The following is a 17,995-nucleotide window of genomic DNA, read 5'->3' on the forward strand; positions in this document are numbered from 1 at the left end:
GAGCCCTCAGTTTACATAGCTGAAAATGGGCCTATTACTAGTGCCCTGTCCATGACACAAGGTGAGAAAAGTGGCTGTAAAAGTGCTTTGTACTCATGAATCATCTTATTATTGTTGTTATTCATATTGAGAGCAGTACGAGTGCCCTCTCTATTTTGTCTCTTCAACTCAGCTACCAGCACCTACCCTAACGTGCTACCCAACCCTAACCCAAGGCAAGATCAGCTCTCACTGGGACTGCTCCTAACCGGTCCCCCAGCTCTTAGCTTTGCATCCTCCAACTCTCTCTCTACTCAGCAGTCCAAGAGAGCTTTGAAAAAGTTGACCAGAGATTAGGAAACGTGGTTTTCCCTGCTGCGTCAAGTAAAATCCGGACTCATCACTGTAGCCAGCGTGGCCCTGCATCCTCTGCCCTCCTCTCATTCCCTTTGCTCCACCCACACTGCTTCCGCCTGCCTAGTTCTCTTTTGTTTTTGGCCACACTGTGCAGCTTACGAGATCTTAGTTCCCTGACTAGGGATTGAACCTGGGCCCGCAGCAGGCCCAGTGAAAGCGCTGAGTCCTAACCACTGGACTGCCAGGGAATTCCCCCACCACCTTCCTAGTTCTTGTATCCACTGAACTTGTTTCCACTTTGGGCCCTTGGCACATGCCATTCCCTCTACATGGAATGCTGTTCCCATCAAGCCTTCCCACGGCTGCCTCTCTCTCTGTTACCACTGGTGTCATCTGATAGGTCACCTCGGAGAGTCTTCCCAGCCACCAAATCACAGCTGACCCCTATCACCTAACTGCTTCCCCTGTTCACTACACTTATAGCATGTGTCACCGTCTAAGATTATCTTTCCATTTAAAAATGTATCTGTTTCTTTTATCTACCTCCTCTAGAATATACCCTCTTTGAGGATAGAAACGTCATTTGTCTCACTCACCATTGTGTTCCCAGCACCTTATTCTATAAGAGAGAGAGAGAGGGAAATTAATAAGGGTATTGAGAATATTTACTAATAAATGACAATGCAGAGCAGAACCAATGGGTATTAATCCTACTGCGGAGGGAGTGTTGCAGTGCACAGCCTGTGCAGCAGTACCCAGCAGCCCAAGGGTAAAGACCGTCATAGACCTACCACTTCATTTTGCAAGATTTTAAATGAACTTATATTGTTCCAGCTAAAATGAATATAGGAATATACATACATAAAACGGGTGATTTTTGCATTAGAGAAGCTTGTAATTTGATGGAGGAGATAGACATCTGAGTAGATACTACTCTCAGTTGCCCTCCTGTGCTTTGCTGTGTCCTGTGTCTGGATCTGTCTCATGTGCTGTTCTCTCTGCTGGGATGCTCTTCCCCCACCACGCCCCAGTCTTCATCTGCTGGCTCTTGCTCATGCTTCTCTTAGAATTTCCTCCGGAAATTCCTTCCTGATCTCTCACCTGCACCTCCCATACTCTAGCCCAAGTTTGGGTTCCCAAAGACCCCCAAGCCAACCACAGCAGCTCTCTTAAGGCACTGGTGGATTTGAGACCTAGGTTCTGAGTGCCTGTGGCCGGCTGAGAGCTACTTCCAGGCCGGACTGTGTCTGTTTACTGCTGTACCTGTGTGCCTAGCACAGTGCCAGCACGTGGTGGGTGTCTGAGGAGTGCAGGGAGTGTGTGTGGGGGGTATGAGGGGAGACTGTGAGAGCAGGGGTGGTCTCGGCTGCCCCTCTCCTATACACACCCAGCTGCCCCGGCCCAGGCTTTAATCCCTGGAGTCCAGGGAGCCAGATGAGAACCTCCAGTGGGTGCAGCTACCCTCTGAATTACACCCCATACCGGCTGTCGCCACCCCCCAGCCCCTCTCCTACTTTCCCTCACCCTCACCAGGGGTCCAGGGCAGCCCACAGTCACCCTGGCCTCTCTGCTCTGCCCAGCTTTCCCACCCCATGTCTTTTTCTTTCCCCTTCTTCTTTGCTTCACACTCAACCCTCCTCCCCCGCCTGGTGAATGCAAACTGAAAAGAAAAAAAAAAAGAAGTCCCCCTTGGCAGCAGTGGCGTCAACAGTGAAAAGTACCCAATTTAAGGAGTAATCGCTGCTGTAATGATTGCCAAAGCCCTGAGTCACTACAGAAAAGCAGGCTGAGGCTCTGGGACTCCCAGGCTTCCTGAGTTCCGCCGCTTGGGTTGTTTAATACCCAGGACTCAGTGTCTTCACCTATAAAGTGGAAGGACTAATACCGGCCCAGGGGAAATAACAATCCCATGACTCTCCCTGGGGCTGCAAATCAGAGGTCAAGGTGGCACACACAGCTGCTGTGGGAATCATCATGGGAGGGACATAGTCTCCCTACACAGGGCCAGTGAGAGGAATGCAGCGCTGGGGGGCGGGGCCTGGAAAGGCACATAGCTCAGGGCTCTTGGGAAAGGCTTCCTAGAAATGGTGACATTTAACTAAGCTGGGAAGGACAAATGGGAGCTATGGAAAGTGGTGGAGTGAGGGAGAGTCGGCCCTGGAAGGGACTAGAGACCTTTTCTGGCCTCACACTCTCATTTTACAGATGGGCAAACTGAGGCCCAGGGAGGCTGCGGGAATTGCTAAAAACCACCTACCCATTAGTGGCATAGCCCCAGTTAGAAAGCAGGTCCCTTGACTCCTGTTACAGTGTTCTTTCTTCTGATGTCACTCTAGTTCATAGCGACAATAAGGACAGTGTGTTGAATACTTACCGCGAGTCAGGCTCTGTGCTACATGCCTTCTGTGAATCTGTGTGTGTCTGTGTGTGGGTCTGTGTGTACTATTTCCTTTCACCTTTGGATAATCCTATAAGGTAAGATTAGAATATGGGTCCTGTTTTAGTTTAGTAAGGTTCATAGACCCTGAAGTCCCTCCTGGCTTCTCCATACTCCGGTACCAGCTAACGCCAGTGGTCCCAAGAGGAGAGAGGGCAGCTTCTGGGCCTCATCCCTGGCAGGACTGCCCTTCTCTCCCCTCTCTAAAGGGGATTAGGGAAGAGCCCTTTCCACAGAGGGGTGAGGAGGGAGCCTGGCCTTTCTCTCAAAGCCCCACAGGAAGAGAAGCCTGATGGTCAAGGATATGAGAGGCATACATTTCAAGTCCTCATCAATGAGACTCTGCCTTGCCAGGGCCCCTCTGAGATAGATGCCAGGCTTCCCTGGTGAGTTCATTCCAGCTCTGTGGGGAGGAGATTGGGTGGAACTGAGGGGGGTGGGGAGGTGGGGAGGGACCAGGCCCAGGGATGAGAGGGCAGCTCTCAGTGGCTGACTGGCCCCTCGCCCAGACTCCCACATTGGAAAGGGCACCTGGGACAGTGAGTCATCTCTTAGGAAGGGAGGCTATTGCTCCGGGCACCACAGAAGTGGGCCATCAAATGAGGGGAGGTGTTTTTAAAGAATTTAAATTTTTAAAAAATGCAAAGTACTATTGTCATCATGGGATTTCCTTACAGCTATTTTAGAGTTTAGTGTTGTTTTTATTTAGGGTTGCACTGGGGATCGAGGGAGACACCATCATCTTTCCAGGACTTCGGGCTTTAAGTGTTATAAGTGGGTAGAGGGAAGAAGTGGTGGGAGTATCTCAGGGCCATTCCTACTCTCCCCTGGGGAGATGGCAGGGGACTGTTGTCCAAAACCCATTAACTAAGGAGGCAGAAGTATTCAGTACCAGGCCTGGCTCTGGAAGGACCTTACTGTGTGAAATTTACTTTGTGAAATTGTGTGCCTTTTTGGGGCCTCAATTTCTTCGCCCATGAAATGGGAATAACGACTTGCCTACATCACAGAACTTTAACTGCCCTTCAGGCTAGAAATAAACAGGGGAGACAACCAGGATGGCAGCACCTGTGAGGCCTTCTGGGAATTGCCTGGAACGTTTATCAAGAATGCAGATTCACAGGGCCCTCCCTAGAACTTCTGAGTCAGAATCTAACCACCGCTCCCCACCCCAAGTCAACCTGAGGCCCAGGCAGACTGAGGACCACAGCTGTGAGGCGGTGAGGCTCACCCGGGTTCGGTCTTGGCTTAAATTTTGAGGAACTTGTGGCCTCAGGCAGGTGGCTGGTGCCTTCTTTGTGGCCCCAGGGGACGGGCCTGGGTGGTGTCTGAGGGTGTGGCCTCACCCTCATGGTGCTTCTCTGAATGCTTAGAGGTGGGGCTGGCTGGGCAGAGGGTGGTGAGGAGGGCGCCAGGCCTGGCAACAGAGGCCCAGTGAGGTAGGGGCCCAGGACCTGGCATCGGGAGACGACCACTTCTGTAAGAGGAGGGCAGACCTCACCGCCCCCGGCTTCCAGCTGGGCCTCAAGGTTCCCCAGCCTCCGGGGTGGGGTGGCAGCTGGCCATCTGCTCAGGCCTGGGCCCGGGGAGGTGGAGAGACACAGGCCGAGAGCGCTGAATGGCCTCTGTGTTGGGACCCAGCCTGAAGAACAGATGGCCTGGAGGCCTTTGGCCTGCCCCCCTCAGCCCTGCCAAGTCACAGAGTCCTCTCTTCCAGGGAGCGGAGGCTCCCGAAGGCCACTCATGGCGACAGCAGCCAGGAAGATGTGGGTTTAAGGGGGATTAGTGGGGCCCGACAGCAAGCCGCCACCGGGAGAGACCTGGGAAGTCGTGTGACACCTGCAGCCTCAGCTGAAGATAGGCAGGAGGGCGCCCAGTGGGGAGGGGGCGTGGCTATCAGAGCCACACCTGGCCCAGGCCAGCTGGGGGTTCACTCAGTCTAAACCTCTCCCACCGGTTTTGCTGACTGGGAAACTGAGGCCTGGGAAGGGGCAGAGACCCCACTCCACATCACCCAGCAAGTCACCGGCAGAGCTGGGAGTGGAACCCAGGTGTCCTGATTCCCGGTTTGAGGATCTTCCTATCATACCTCCCCCTTCCTTTCCGACAGCCTCCCCTCCCCCCCCCTCCCCCCCCTCCCCTCCCCCTCCCTCCTCCCCCCTCCCTCCTCCTTACCCTGCAGTCAGACCCAGGCTGCCTCCCCAGACCTGGCCCTGGCCTGCCCACCTGTGTGACCACTCGAACATTTTTTCTGCTGCAAATCCTTCAAGACCCAAATCAAGTTCCCACTTTTGGGGAACCTTCCAGCCCATCCTCAGAGCCTAAACTTCTGAAATGAGAGGCCCGTGCTGTTGGCTTTGGGTGATGAAGGCTGACCCCTTCATGGTAAAGAAGTAGCTGAGACCCCAAAAGGGGAAGATGTTTAGAAATGGTCCCCACCACGTCCCACCCCAGTCATTCTCCTGGGCTTCAGTTTTCTTTAAAAATATATTAAAGAGCTTCACTTTACCGGAGGCTGTCAAGGAAACTGGTGAAACAGGGTCCCTTTGGGTCTGTTTCTTGAAAAGAGAGATGTTTTTCCTGCTTTCTCTCTAAGCTTTCCCATAGGGTCAGATTTCATTTCTTTTCAGAGGCAAGCGCTGAGCGGGAGAAGCTGGGGTCGGTGCCCAGGGAGGAGCTGCGCCTGCCAACACCCAGGTGAGGCCCGCAACTGTCCCTCCCTGTGTGCCGAGGACAAGCGAATCACAGGGCGATCCAGCTCTGCTAAAGCCTCCTAACGCCGGCTCACAAAGAGGGGCTGCGGTCGGGGAGGGAGAGGGGCGTCACCTCGGGCATGGACAGACCCAGGTGTGGTCCAGACTCCACTATGTACCGCCTGTGTGAGCTTAGACCCGTCTCTGAGCCTCATCTGTGCTTCTCTGACCAGGCTGCGGGCACACCCCACGAGGGCCTCAGGAGGGTCGTGTGAGCACAAACTCCAGCACCCAGAGAGGGCGAAGCCAGGCCTCAGCCCCTGCCCCACGCAGGGGCCCAGCCCAGGCGACGGCACCCCTGCCCTCAACAGCTACACACCTCCCGGTTGCCTCGGTCCCTGGAGCCAAGAAAACTCCTACTATCTCTTCACCTGAGCTCCTGGCGGCGCTCTCTGTTCTGCCCTTGCTGTGTGTCTTTAGGTTCAACTCTACCCCTCTCTGATACTCTGGCTTCTCGGCCCTCAAAGGAGGGGAGTGGACACCTCACTCTTCATAGCCTCTTCTGGCCCTGGAACACCACTCCAGGCTTTCTTTGAGCACCATGGATGGGTGCAGGTACATCTGGCCTCCCCGGTGTAAGGGAGGCTGGAGAGGCCTGAGGCCGGGGAGGGGGAAGCCGGTTCCCCATGTCGTGGAGCTTCTAGTGGTGGCCAGGATACAAGCCCGATCGAAGAAAACACTTGTAGTTTCACCCAGACATATTCATTCATTTCATTGCTCATTTGCTTAGCGAGCACCTACCATACACCAGGGACCATGCTGGGCTCTGAGCTCATAGTAGTGAAAAAGGTGGACATGGGGGCTCCCCGGTGGCCCCCAAGCTTGTCATCTGGTAGGAGAGACAGCAGAGTCCACAAACAGATTGACATAGTGACAATGTGTGATTGATGCTTTAAAGGTTATGAAGGAACACGGAGACAGAGAATAATGGTGGAAGGGAGGGGAGATGAATAATCTTTAGATGAGGGGCTGACCCTGGCCTCTTCGAGAGGTGACCTTAGAACTGAGACCTGAAGGGTGAGAGGGAGCCAGCCACATGTCATCTTAGGTGGAGATGGGTGACTTGCCAAGGGGCCCCAGGAAGCCTTCGTGGCAGAGGCTGAATGAGGCAGGATGGGGGAGGCGGTAATGCAGGGGAAATGGGAGAAGCAGCCAGATCTTATAAGAAGTTTTACTTTGTCCCCGAGACCCATGGAAGGCCCATAAGGTGCAAGGAAGGGGCAGTGACTTGATCAAACCCACATATTCGTAAGCTCCGCCAGCTCCTGTGTGCAACAGAGATGGTTAGGGAGCGAGGGGGGCGGTGCGGAGCCTGACGCAGAGGTCTCCAAAGTGGGGTGCAAACACCCCAGGAGGTGTGCAAGGTAATTCTCTGAGGCGAAAGGAATATTAAAAATTGTTATTTCTATTTCATCCAAGAAAAAAGGAAAAGAATTCAGTTTTCCCAGTATTTCTAGATTGACACTGATGTCCATATTTGGTCTTTATGTCAAACATTACTGCATGGAAGATTGGGCTGTCAGCCGGCCTTTTCCTTTGCTGTCAGCATTTTGAAGAACTTTTCTCTTCAGGTGAGACCAGTTCAGCAGATTTCTAGATAAGAATACCCTTCAAGTGATTTTTCACCAAGTGGACAGAAGACTTAAAAAGAAAGCAGGAAAAAGAGGGACGAAAAAGGAAGAAACTCTGAACATAATGCACGCACTCGAATTCACTCCCTGGCATCTGCTCCGACAGCCACCAGAGAAGCAAACACTGTGATAATCCAGCTGGGTCTAAAGAGAAAGTGGTCCCCAAAGTCCATATATGAGTGAGAAGACAATTTGCAATAAGAATTTATATCCACTATTATTAGTAATGAGCCTCACTCTAAGTATAGAGTTTTGGTTTGCGATCTTAGCGATGATGGCATAAAACCATTCACACTTATTAAAACATTGAAAAATATTATTTTAATCTGACTTAATTGAACTTAACTTTATATTTTTGTGCCTGTTTGATAATATTCATAATACATTAGTACAGTAATGCATGATTATTATTTATAAATGAATAAATATATTCAGTAGGTGTGATCAGCACTTTTTGCTGTGTCAAGGGCATGAGCAAGCTTGACGGAGACCCCTGGGCTGTGATGGGAGGGCTTTTGTCTGGGAAGGCTTTTTTTGTTTTTATTTTTTGTTTTTTGCGGTACGCGGGCCTCTCACTGTTGTGGCCTCTCCCGTCGCAGAGCACGGGCTCCGGACGCGCAGGCCCAGCGGCCGTGGCTCACGGGCCCAGCCGCTCCGCGGCATGTGGGATCTTCCCAGACTGGGGCACGAACCCGTGTCCCCTGCATCGGCAGGTGGACTCTCAACCACTGCGCCACCAGGGAAGCCCGGAAAGCTTTTTTTTAAAACTCCCCAAATGAAACAGAAGTTCATTCCCTTAAAGGGTAAACGGCAGCTCCTGGCAAGGCTTTCTGATTGTTTATACACTGGCCAGTAATAGAAGCGAACACATATCCTGGCTGGAGGAGAGGGTGCTTCCAGGGGCTGCACACGGGGCTGGAGCTCTGGAGGCCAGGAGCTTGCCCACTGCGAGGTTTGCCTGCCGGCCACTTCTACACCAAGGCCCTGCATTTCACACGTGTGATTACTGTTTCCCTCCTTCGGAGCCCAGCATCAGGCTGGCAGCCGCTCTGGGGAAAATGCCTCCTTGGCTTTCCTATTGCTTTTGGGTTTAAGATCCTCCACAAGTACAGCACTGCTGCCATCTTCCCCGCCCCTCATCATACACTCAGGGTCCAGCAGACCCAGGGGAAGATGTGTCCCGCTGCCTGCAGCTGGGCTAAGCCAGCCTTCCAGCCCCAAGCATTTCCAAGCGCTCCGACTGGAGGGTCAGGGCACCAGGTTCCTTCCTCTCCACATCCTCCCAACTCTCCTTTTCCCAAAAAGGTCTTCACAAACTCCAGAGGTCCTGGGATGCCCCCAGAAGCCCTAAATTGGGCCATCTGGCTGCCTGCCTCCCTTCTCCCCCTGGATCACTGTTTCTCCTGTCGCCACAATCCAGCCAGTAAACGCCCCAGAGCATGCTCCCACTCCTGTTCCCAGACAGCAGTTTCCATGTTGTTGGCATCAGTACACATCTATTAATAAAATGAGCAAAGTAACCAAACGCTCTGGCAGCTCCTGAAGTTGCCAGAGGCTCTCCACATGCACAGTGGCACCAGAGGCCGGAGACGGGCCCTGGAGAAGAAGTCTGTGGGGACCCAAAGGGGGACAGGTCCCTGATCGTTGGTGAGACCTTCCAGAAGGTACAAGAGCTGACGGGCCCGCGTGCCGCGGCTTGGGTGGCTTTGGGGGAAGGAAGCCATGTTGGGGGCAGGGTGGCCTGAATGTGGCTGCTTGGAGGACCTTGCTCCAGAGAGCCCCACGCAGCCCCACTCCTCGGAGAGAGGGCCGGGCCAGAACTACACCACCACCCCATGCACTGCCACAGCCCCAGGGAGCGGCGGAGGGTAGGTTGGAGCCCGCCCACCAGTGGAAGTGCTCTTCGCGTAAATGACGCTACTTCCGCAGTCAAATCCTGCCTCTGGGCGGCTTTGCCAGATCGCCTAGTGCAGCTCCCTACTTCCAGATAGATCACCTGGGATGCTACTACAAACATATTACCGCACCCTCGGGCCCATCCTAGACTCACAGAATCACCCTCTACAGATTCAGGCCCAGGAACTTGGTTTATCACATGTTTTCCACCTGCATTTTTTTTTTTTTTTTTTTTTTTTTTTTGCGGTACGCAGGCCTCTCACTGTTGTGGCCTCTCCCGTTGCAGAGCACAGGCTCCGGACGCGCAGGCTCCGGATGCGCAGGCTCAGCGGCCATGGCTCACGGGCCCAGCCGCACCGCGGCATGTGGGATCTTCCCAGACCGGGGCACGAACCCACGTCCCCTGCATCGGCAGGCGGACTCTCAACCACTACGCAACCAGGGAAGCCCTCCACGTGCATTTTTGTGCTGTCAGGTCAACACTCAGGAGCCACAAATTTAACCTCTCAATATTCATCCCCCCCCCAAAAAAAAACAAAACAAAAAACTGGGGGTAAGGGGAAGAAGAGGACAATTGTTCTAACCTTTCAGGATCATTATGAAGATTAAATTGATGAATGTATACCAAAAAAACCCCCAAAATCTAATCATTCACTAAGACCACTGTGTCCCTAGGAGGTAGGCACCATATTAAGCCCATTTCTCTGATGGGGAGACTGAAGCTCAGAGATGTTAAGTAATTTGCCCGAGGCTGCACAGATGGTAGCGGCCGTTATCCATGTAAACTGCTTGGCACAGTGCCTGGAACTTAGTAAGTACTCATTAACTGGTTTATTTAAAAGAAAAATAAAAGGGACCTCAGGTCTGTCGCTTAGTCGTTTGGAGATGATGTTGTCCCTGCCTTGCACCCCGAACATTCCTCCCTACCCCTGGTCAACCTAACCCTGACCAAAAGGATCTCCTTGCAGAAGCGCCCCAACTGCCCAGGTCTGCAGCCAGAGCCGGCTGCCTTGGTCCCAATCCCTGCATCTCCCCAGGCTCCGAGGAGAATCTTGGGAGCTGCATCCAGCGTGATCCCTCCAGTACCCAGTGTACCCACTCAGCACCCGGCCGTTTTACCCTGAAGTCCGTGGAGGCTTTCTCACCAGGTGGGAGAGGGAGCACGCATTATGCTTCCTGAGCTCACGCCTGTGCATTCAAGTTCACAAGCGGTGCTTTTCTTAGAGCAGCGCGTCATTTATGCTATCAGAGTAAACCTGACGTGAGGGAGGACTGCGGGGGAGGGAAGGCGCTGAGGTGGGACCTGGGTGTGTTGTCTCGTTTTGTCTTCCCAACTGCCCTCTTCAGGATACCTTCTGAATGCTCACCCTCATTTCACAGCTGAGAAAACCGGGGCTCAAAGGTTAAGCAACTTGTGATGGTAATTTATTGAATGCGTCACATGTATCGATTGACCCCTTTAATTCTCACAAGTACCCTTGGAGGCACTGCCGTTGTCCTCACAGAGAAGACAAGTGACTTGCCCAAGATCACCTAGGAAGTGACAAAGCCAGAATTCGAACCCAAGTTGGTGTGGGTCCAAAACACTTCCCTCTGTCTCTACATGTCCGTGTTTTAGCATTTCATGGTTTCTTTTAGACACTGGAAACCTGTCCCCAGGTTCACTCAAACCCCCTCCCGCTAGGAACCCTAAATTTGTAATAAGGAGCATTGAGTTTGAGCCTCCACTTGCTGGGCGACCTTGGACAACTTGCTCCACCTCTCTGTGCTTTGGTTTCTTCATCTGGAAAAGAGGAAGAGTGATCCTTGTCGACATTACTGACTTGTGGGGATCTACCTGGAGAGACACTGCATGTATAAGACACAAATAAAGGGCCTGTAAGAGGACTTGGTCTCATTCAGCCACAGCTTAAACCACCTTCCTCCTGCTCTGGGTCGCCTTTACTTACTATATTTCCAGTCAATTCAATTCAGCAAATGCTAGTGGCAGCCACGTGTGCTCAGCAGCGCTCGGCTGCAGGGGTGCGGCGGGAAGTAAGACCTGCTGGAGTCTGGTGCCTGCCCACCTGCCCCAAAGCCTGCCCTTGAGTTCGCTCTGCAGCCAGCCTGGGCCACCCCACAGCTGTCTTCACACGGGCCCTCCCGATGCAGGTCTCTCTCTCTCAAATGTCTCTTCTCCACCGTCCAAATCTTGCCTGTCCTCTGAAGCTCAACTTCCACCTTCCAGGAAACCCTTCCTCATCCATCAGGACCTCTCGGAGCTCGTCTTGTAACCTCCTCCAGCCAGGCCACAGCCGTGTGCTCATTCAGTCTTGGCCGTGACTTTGTTGTGTGCGGCGTGGCCTCGTTAACTAAGCAGAACCCCACAGCTCTGTGCCCGGCAGCCTCCAGCGCAGAGCTGAACCCGCCCGTTTGGAGGGCTTCAGTACCAGCCCTGCCAATCCACAGGATGTCGGCGGGTTGCTTCACCTTTCTGCGTCTTAGCTTCTGATTCCATAAAGTGAGGATAATTACAGTATCTGCTTCATGGTGTTGACACGAAGGTTAAATGAAGTACAATAATTCGTGTAAAGGGCTATGCCCAGTGCCTGGAAAATAGGAAGACCTCGATCAGTGATAGACAATAATAAGGATAACGATGAAAATATTAATTCCATTGATGGGACAGAGCTTCAGCTGATGAATTACAGATTGCTCGAGACCTGGGGCCAGTGGAACATTTTTAAAAAAGGTTCTTTGTGGGCATCTGGCCAGGGTGGGGATAGGGAGAGGGGAGAACGTAGGAGGTGGGTGCGGAGGTAGATCTCTGGCCGCAGCCCCTCCTGGGGAGGTCTGCACAGCCTATGAGTGGAAGGCCCCCCATCTCTATAGCAACTCCTCCCTCCCCATCCCCAAGGGAGGGTGCCAGATTGTACTGCATGACCCCACCTTAGCTAGGGGTAATTAGACTTGAGCTGGACCTGTGACTCCATCTGGGCCAGTCAGTTTCCTCTCTTGAACACTGGGATTTGGGAAGGGAAAGAGAGGGAGGGACACAGCGGCTGGTCTCTCCACGGGGCTAGGCTGGAGCCAAAAGAGTGACCCCAGCTGCTCAGGGCAGCCAGGGCCTCTGAGGAAGGGAAACCGCGGCTTGGCAAAGAAGGAGAGGAACAAAGCCAGCTGGCAGAGGGGAGCCGAGTGGAGGAGGGAGAGATTGTCGCGATGGCTCCCCGCCCGGCTCTAGTCTCCCCGGACCTGGCCCTTCCTGCCTGTCCAGCGTGGGCGATCTGGAAGACACCGCCAGGGTTTCATAAAGAAGCCCCCCTTTTTGCTGAACCCAGCTTCAGTTGGTTTCTCTGACTCAGAACTCCAGAGCCCAACCAGTACAGGCCAGAAAACACCCAATGGGGGAGCTCCCATCTCCAGGGTTCGTTCATCAGATAGCCTGGGAGAGAAGATCTGAGAAGGGGAGTGCTTGCTCTCCTCGGGTTCTGGGGGCAGAATTGGGGCTCTGTAACCCCAGAAGCTGCCAACGTCCAGGGGCTGCCCTCTAACATCTGAGTATGGGGCAGTGGCTAGAGCTCATACTTGTACTGGTCTGTGTGGTGTTGAGCCATTTCTGAAAACTTGATCCCAAGACAGAGGCCTCACTACAGATGCTCAGTAATAACCTAACCACGGTTCCCACTTATTCAGCCCTTTAGATGTGCGGGTTGCCATGTCACCCTCTGGGAAGCGTTCCTGGACCACCCATCAGACCAGCATGGTCTTTCTCCTCTGCATCTTGGACATCCTTCTGCTGTGGCTGTCACACTCTCCGAAAGAAGCAGGCTGCGGATGCGGGCAGAGCACATGCTTCGAGGGAGGTAAGGTGGGTTCGAATCCCAACCCCACCACCTGTTTGCATTTGTGAAATGGGGATAGAAATCTCCGCATGGAGTACTTCTAAGGATCTTATAATACCACGTACCTGAAGGGCTCCGTACAAAGCCTGACGTTTAGTGAAATTTCAAAAAGCCGATTTGTTGCTGTTATTTCGTTTGCTTATGTGTGTCTGTGCTCCCCACTGGACTGTGAGTGCTTCGAAAAGACAGACAGGCTACTTACGGCGGCAGCCTCCCATCTCAAAGTGCCTGGCACACCGTGAATACCTGTCCGGCCACCAATACTGAGTTTTGGATCCACAAGCTTCCCTAAGAGTCCCCGGGCAGCATTCTGCCTGTGGGATTGACCGGGCAGCATTCTGCCTGTGCCCCGAGTAGGATTCGAACCCAGGTCCTGCTGAGCTCAAGCCCAGGTCTAGTCCCCACTTTGCCAGGCTGTGTTTCCGCTCAAGACCAGATGAATCCCAAGCTCATTTGGAACGAGACAAGCTGGGGAGCCTGGTGTTCCGCTCGAGGAGGTACACTACCCGTCCCAGACTGGGGTTTCTCCATCAGACCTGAGCCTGAGAAGGGGACAGGGTGGGGGGACATGGCAGCCTTCCCTGGAGGCAGCCCAGCCGTGGCCCCCTGCCCCAACTGGCCAAGGAGTGCTTTGTTGAGTTGTAGGGGTTCAGTGCTCAAAGTTTCAGAGGAATCTGGGTCTCTAAGATTCTCAGAATCACCCACCCAAGGGTCCCCATCTCAGATCTCAGGGTCCCACTCTTTCCCCAGTAGGGCTCTGACTTTGCTTCAGAGATCTGTCTAGACTGTGCACTAGTCTCCTTTGCAGCCCTACGCGCCCCCTCCAATTTCACCCTGGACAGGCTGTAGAGGGTGCAGCCTTCCTTGGGCTGCAGGAAGAGAGAGTCTTTAAACAGTACCGTGGAGGGTTCGGGTCTTCACGACATGCCGTGAATTGACACATGATTGACATGAGCCTGCTATTTTCTTTCTTTAAGGCTTCCAAAGCAGTTAACAGAGCTAGTCAGCCCCACGATCCTTACCATTGCCAACAATCTCAATGCCTGTGACTCTCAGTACGGCAGCTTGTCATACCCGCCCATCACACTGCAATGGGGTCCTCACCATATCTCACCAAGCGATCCAGGTCCAGAATGCCACCCTGTGCTGTTGCTCTTAGGGCCACTCTAGTGTCAAATGTCTTGGCCTAGAGTCCCCTCAAAATAGGACCCAGTGCACGGACATGGGTACAGGGACGTTATTTTGGAGGTGATCCCAGAAAGCAGAAACGAGGGACCAATCCGAGTGAAAAAAGAAAAGCCGAAAATCCAAGGTAGCAGCACTGCATCACAGGGTCCCTGCGGTGGGTGACTGGGGCTCAGTGCTGCCGGGACCTTCTAAAAGCAGCGTACGGAAGGACGCTCCAACTTGTCGGCCAGATGGCGAGCTGGCCGGGGCATTCATCCCGCAGCTCCCGGGCCGCACTGGTTGAGGTTGGCAAGGAGGAAGCCAGCTTCTCTCCACACATCCTCACGCTGAGCGTACTCCTGCCAGCAGCCTGTGTTGGGCACCGCACAAGCCCCAGGGCAGAAAAAGAAAAATGCCTCGTGCTCACATAAGGCGAGATGCTGTCAGTACAAAGTGAATTGAAGCCCGCGTGGAACTGTTTGCCACAGCATGGCTGAAAATAGAGGTGCCGCTGAGCGCCTGGGAGGCTGTGAATATGCGCTCTCGAGCCAGACTGTCTGAGTTCAAATCCTTTTACTGTGCTTCGTTTTCCTCTACTTGTAAGAGGGGGAGTACTAAGAGGAAAATACTAGACTACATTGTTATGAGATTAAGGAGGAAATTCACACAGGGTGCTTAAAAACAGCGGCTGGCGCATGATAGGCCCTTAATAAAGAAGGATGTCTGTTATCCCCATTTTAAAGTTGAGGAAACTGAGATGTAATTTCTAAGGGTTGGACAGAGAGAAGAGGAAGAAAGGGAGGGAGCGACTTCATTTAGACTCCACTCAACCTCCAGAGAAGCCTCGGTTTGCAACTCACAGAAAAACCTGGTTTTTCCAAGAAGAGTCCCTTGCCCTTTCCGTGTTTCTACGCCCACTTCCTCTATCACATGGGGGGCTGCTGGAGGGGAAGCAGACACTCTTTCTTGCCCTGAACACGCATTCATGCTTCCTCCTTCAGCTAAAGCGTCTGTAGTGTCCTTGTGATGTCACAGCTGGTTGCTATGGAGACCAGGTTGCTGTGAATGTCAGTCTGGATCCAGGAGGAGCACAGCGGTCAGCACGCTAGCTGGGTCCAGGGGGAGAGGAAAATGAAGCACCCCGGGAGGTCTCATAAACACCTCTCCCCCATGCCCCAAACACACAGACACACACAATGGAGCCAGTAGGCCCCCCACACGTTCCCTGCCCAACGTGCTTGGTTGAGATCTGACAACATATGTTTGGGGGCAAACAATCCCAGCAGTCAGGAGCTGGGTGACACACAGTCAACATCAGACACCATCCCCTCCCGCTTGCCCTCCCTGCCACCGCTCGCAGGTGGTGGTGGCATCCTAAGGGTTCCCATGGCAACACTGAGGTCAGACTTCGGTGTGGTGACCTCACTCTGGGGCCACTGGGCTCAGGCTGGGCTGTCATTGCCACCAGAGGAAATGGATAAGCTGTGAAGATGCTCTCCCGAAAAAATGCATCTGCCCTCCTAGGGCAATGGCTCTGGGTAAATCCCTCCCAGGCCTCCTCTGGTTTATAGTGAGGACAGAGGCTGCTGGGCCGGGGACTGGTTTCTCACGGGGCACAGCTGGGCCTACAGGAAGTGGCTTTCCTGTCTCTGAGGACAACAGACAGCCTCCTTAGAAAGGAATCCCATCACCCCCTAGCTGTTTGGGTCCCCGAGTGGCAGCTGCTCTGTGATGGGGATCCCCCCACACTCTAGCTGGGCCCTGTGTCCTCCCTGGCCCGAGTCACCCCTGCTGCTGGCTCACCCCATCCCCCTGCCCTGTCCTAGCTGGACCCCTCCTCCTGCCCAGCCCAGTGCCCCACGGCAGCACCTGCCTGTTTAAGACACTTCTTCAGGAGGCACTCTCACCTTTCTTGTGCTGGACCCTCAGAGGAAACAGGTCCTCCTGACCTGGACCGTGACTCTGTAGCTGGGGCCCTTCATTCTGCTGAAAGCGGGAAAGAAACCACAAAGTTGTATTAAGATGCAAAGCTCATCGCCACCCCTTCTAGAAGTGTGTCACGTCCCCTCTCTCAGGGTTGTTGAGAGGATTAGACGGCCCCATCAGTGTTCACATCCTTCTCCCCGATTCCCCCTGTCTGGACCCCCAGATGCCACCTCCCTAGAGGCCCTGTACCTACCTATGCTCTGCACATCTGTTGTGCTACCTGTTGCTTCACCTGCCCTCCCCCACACCAAGGCCTGTGGTTTTTTCTACACCTTGCTCTTGCTGGCTCAGTGGGTGTGTCTAACTACAGTCAGCCCTGGGCCCTCTCCTCCTGTCCCTTCCAGAGAGGAAGACCACCGAGAGCCCGTGGCCGGCTCTGCATTAGGGTCTGTGATGGACGCTGCACACCCAGTACTCCCACAAGCCTGTCAGAGAAGTATCCCTAGTCCCATTTTAGAGATTAAAAAAATGGAGACTTACTGAAGTAAAATGACCTGCCCAAGGTCACATAGCCACCACAGCTACCACTTATTTAAGTAAGCATTTCCCTTTGGTTGAGTTTAATACTAAAATGCTTTATACACATTATCTCAGTACAGAGTAGGAAGTTAAAAGCCTGAACTCTAGGGCCGACCTGTCTGGCTTTGAGTCCTGCCTCTGCCTCTTAAAAGCTGTGTGTAATGTTATATGTCAATTACATTCCCCCCCCCCAAAGCTCTGTGACCTTGGGCAAGTTACTTAACCTCTCTGTGCCTCAGAGTCCTCATCTGTAAAATAAGATAGCAACAGTGCTTCCCTCATAGGGTTGGGATGATGATTAAGTTAGGATGCAAATGCTTACAATAGTGTCTGGCACAAAGTACATGCTATATAAATAGTGTTCGCTGAAAATGAAAAAAAAAAAGAAGGGGTGGAGGTGATGAAAGCTTTGCCTCATCTTTTGGGGTAGAGTACTACTGTTAATTGTAACTTGGGGGTAAACAGGCTCAGAGAGGTGAGTTAATATATCTGAGGTCACACAGGCCTGGGATTGGAGCCCAGGGGTCCTGGTGCTGGAAGCTGTGCTGGCCCTACCTTTCCAGGTCACACTGCTGGAGGAGATAGCAGACATCCTGCTAGAGGGCTGGAATGGAGGGAGGGCTGCCCGGAGACCCAGGAGGTGGCCCAGGCTGGGGTAGGAGGACTCAGGGGAGGGGAGAGGTGAGAAGGGGAGGGGGAAGGAGGCCTGCAGAGGCTTACAAGTTCCTTTGGGCTATACCCCAAAGTCCCCCACTTCTTGCCTAGACTGAGCTTGAGCCCTTGTGAATATCTGAATTGACTGTAGGAACGTGAAGCCGAAGCCCTTAGAAAGTCAGGAGCTGCCGCATTTGCCCATTTCCTTCTCAAGAAGCCTGGGAGGATAAAGGGAAGCGGCTTCTCTCACCCACTCCCAGACCACGGTCCCAGAACTACCTCTGGCCAGCTGGCAGATCTTGAACAGATCGCTTCCCCTCCCTGAGCTTCAGTTTCCTCATCTGTAAAATGGGGACAAGAATAGCACCTAACCTTTTACTGCCGGTTTGGGAGGGTCCAGTGCTATCACATTTATGATACGAATTAGCTTTCCACTCAGAGGACATTCCATAGCTGGAGCCATGCTTTCCAGTTCTGTGCCCTTAGACAAGGGCCTTGCTCTATCTGGACTTTGTGTCACAATGCTGTTACGGGGAATGGGTGAGTTCACCACATGAGGCTCCTAGCACGGTGGCTGGGCAGTGTGGGAATTCAGTGTGTGGAAGTCGCCTTCCCCCTGCTTGACGCCCATGGACCACAGTTGACCCTTCTTAGTAGAGAGCGTCCAGAGGATGCCTGCAGGCCCGGGATGGGCACTCAATGTGCCTCTGTGGTTATCCTAAGTGGAAAATC

At 53.3% G+C, this 17,995-nt stretch overlaps 1 long non-coding RNA gene across 1 annotated transcript; it reads right to left on the reverse strand.

Annotated features, from left to right (window-relative positions):
• Window positions 1-10,466: 10,466 nt before the first annotated feature.
• Window positions 10,467-17,729, reverse strand: LOC141279279 (uncharacterized). Its single transcript, XR_012333251.1, has 3 exons — window positions 17,636-17,729; window positions 16,012-16,090; window positions 10,467-11,641 (listed from the first exon to the last, which is right to left on the reverse strand). It is a non-coding gene; the product is annotated as an uncharacterized lncRNA (long non-coding RNA).
• Between the last annotated feature and the right edge of the window lie 266 nt (window positions 17,730-17,995).

Source organism: Tursiops truncatus, chromosome 8, assembly GCF_011762595.2.
Source record: "Tursiops truncatus isolate mTurTru1 chromosome 8, mTurTru1.mat.Y, whole genome shotgun sequence".
NCBI classification, from domain to species: domain Eukaryota; kingdom Metazoa; phylum Chordata; class Mammalia; order Artiodactyla; family Delphinidae; genus Tursiops; species Tursiops truncatus.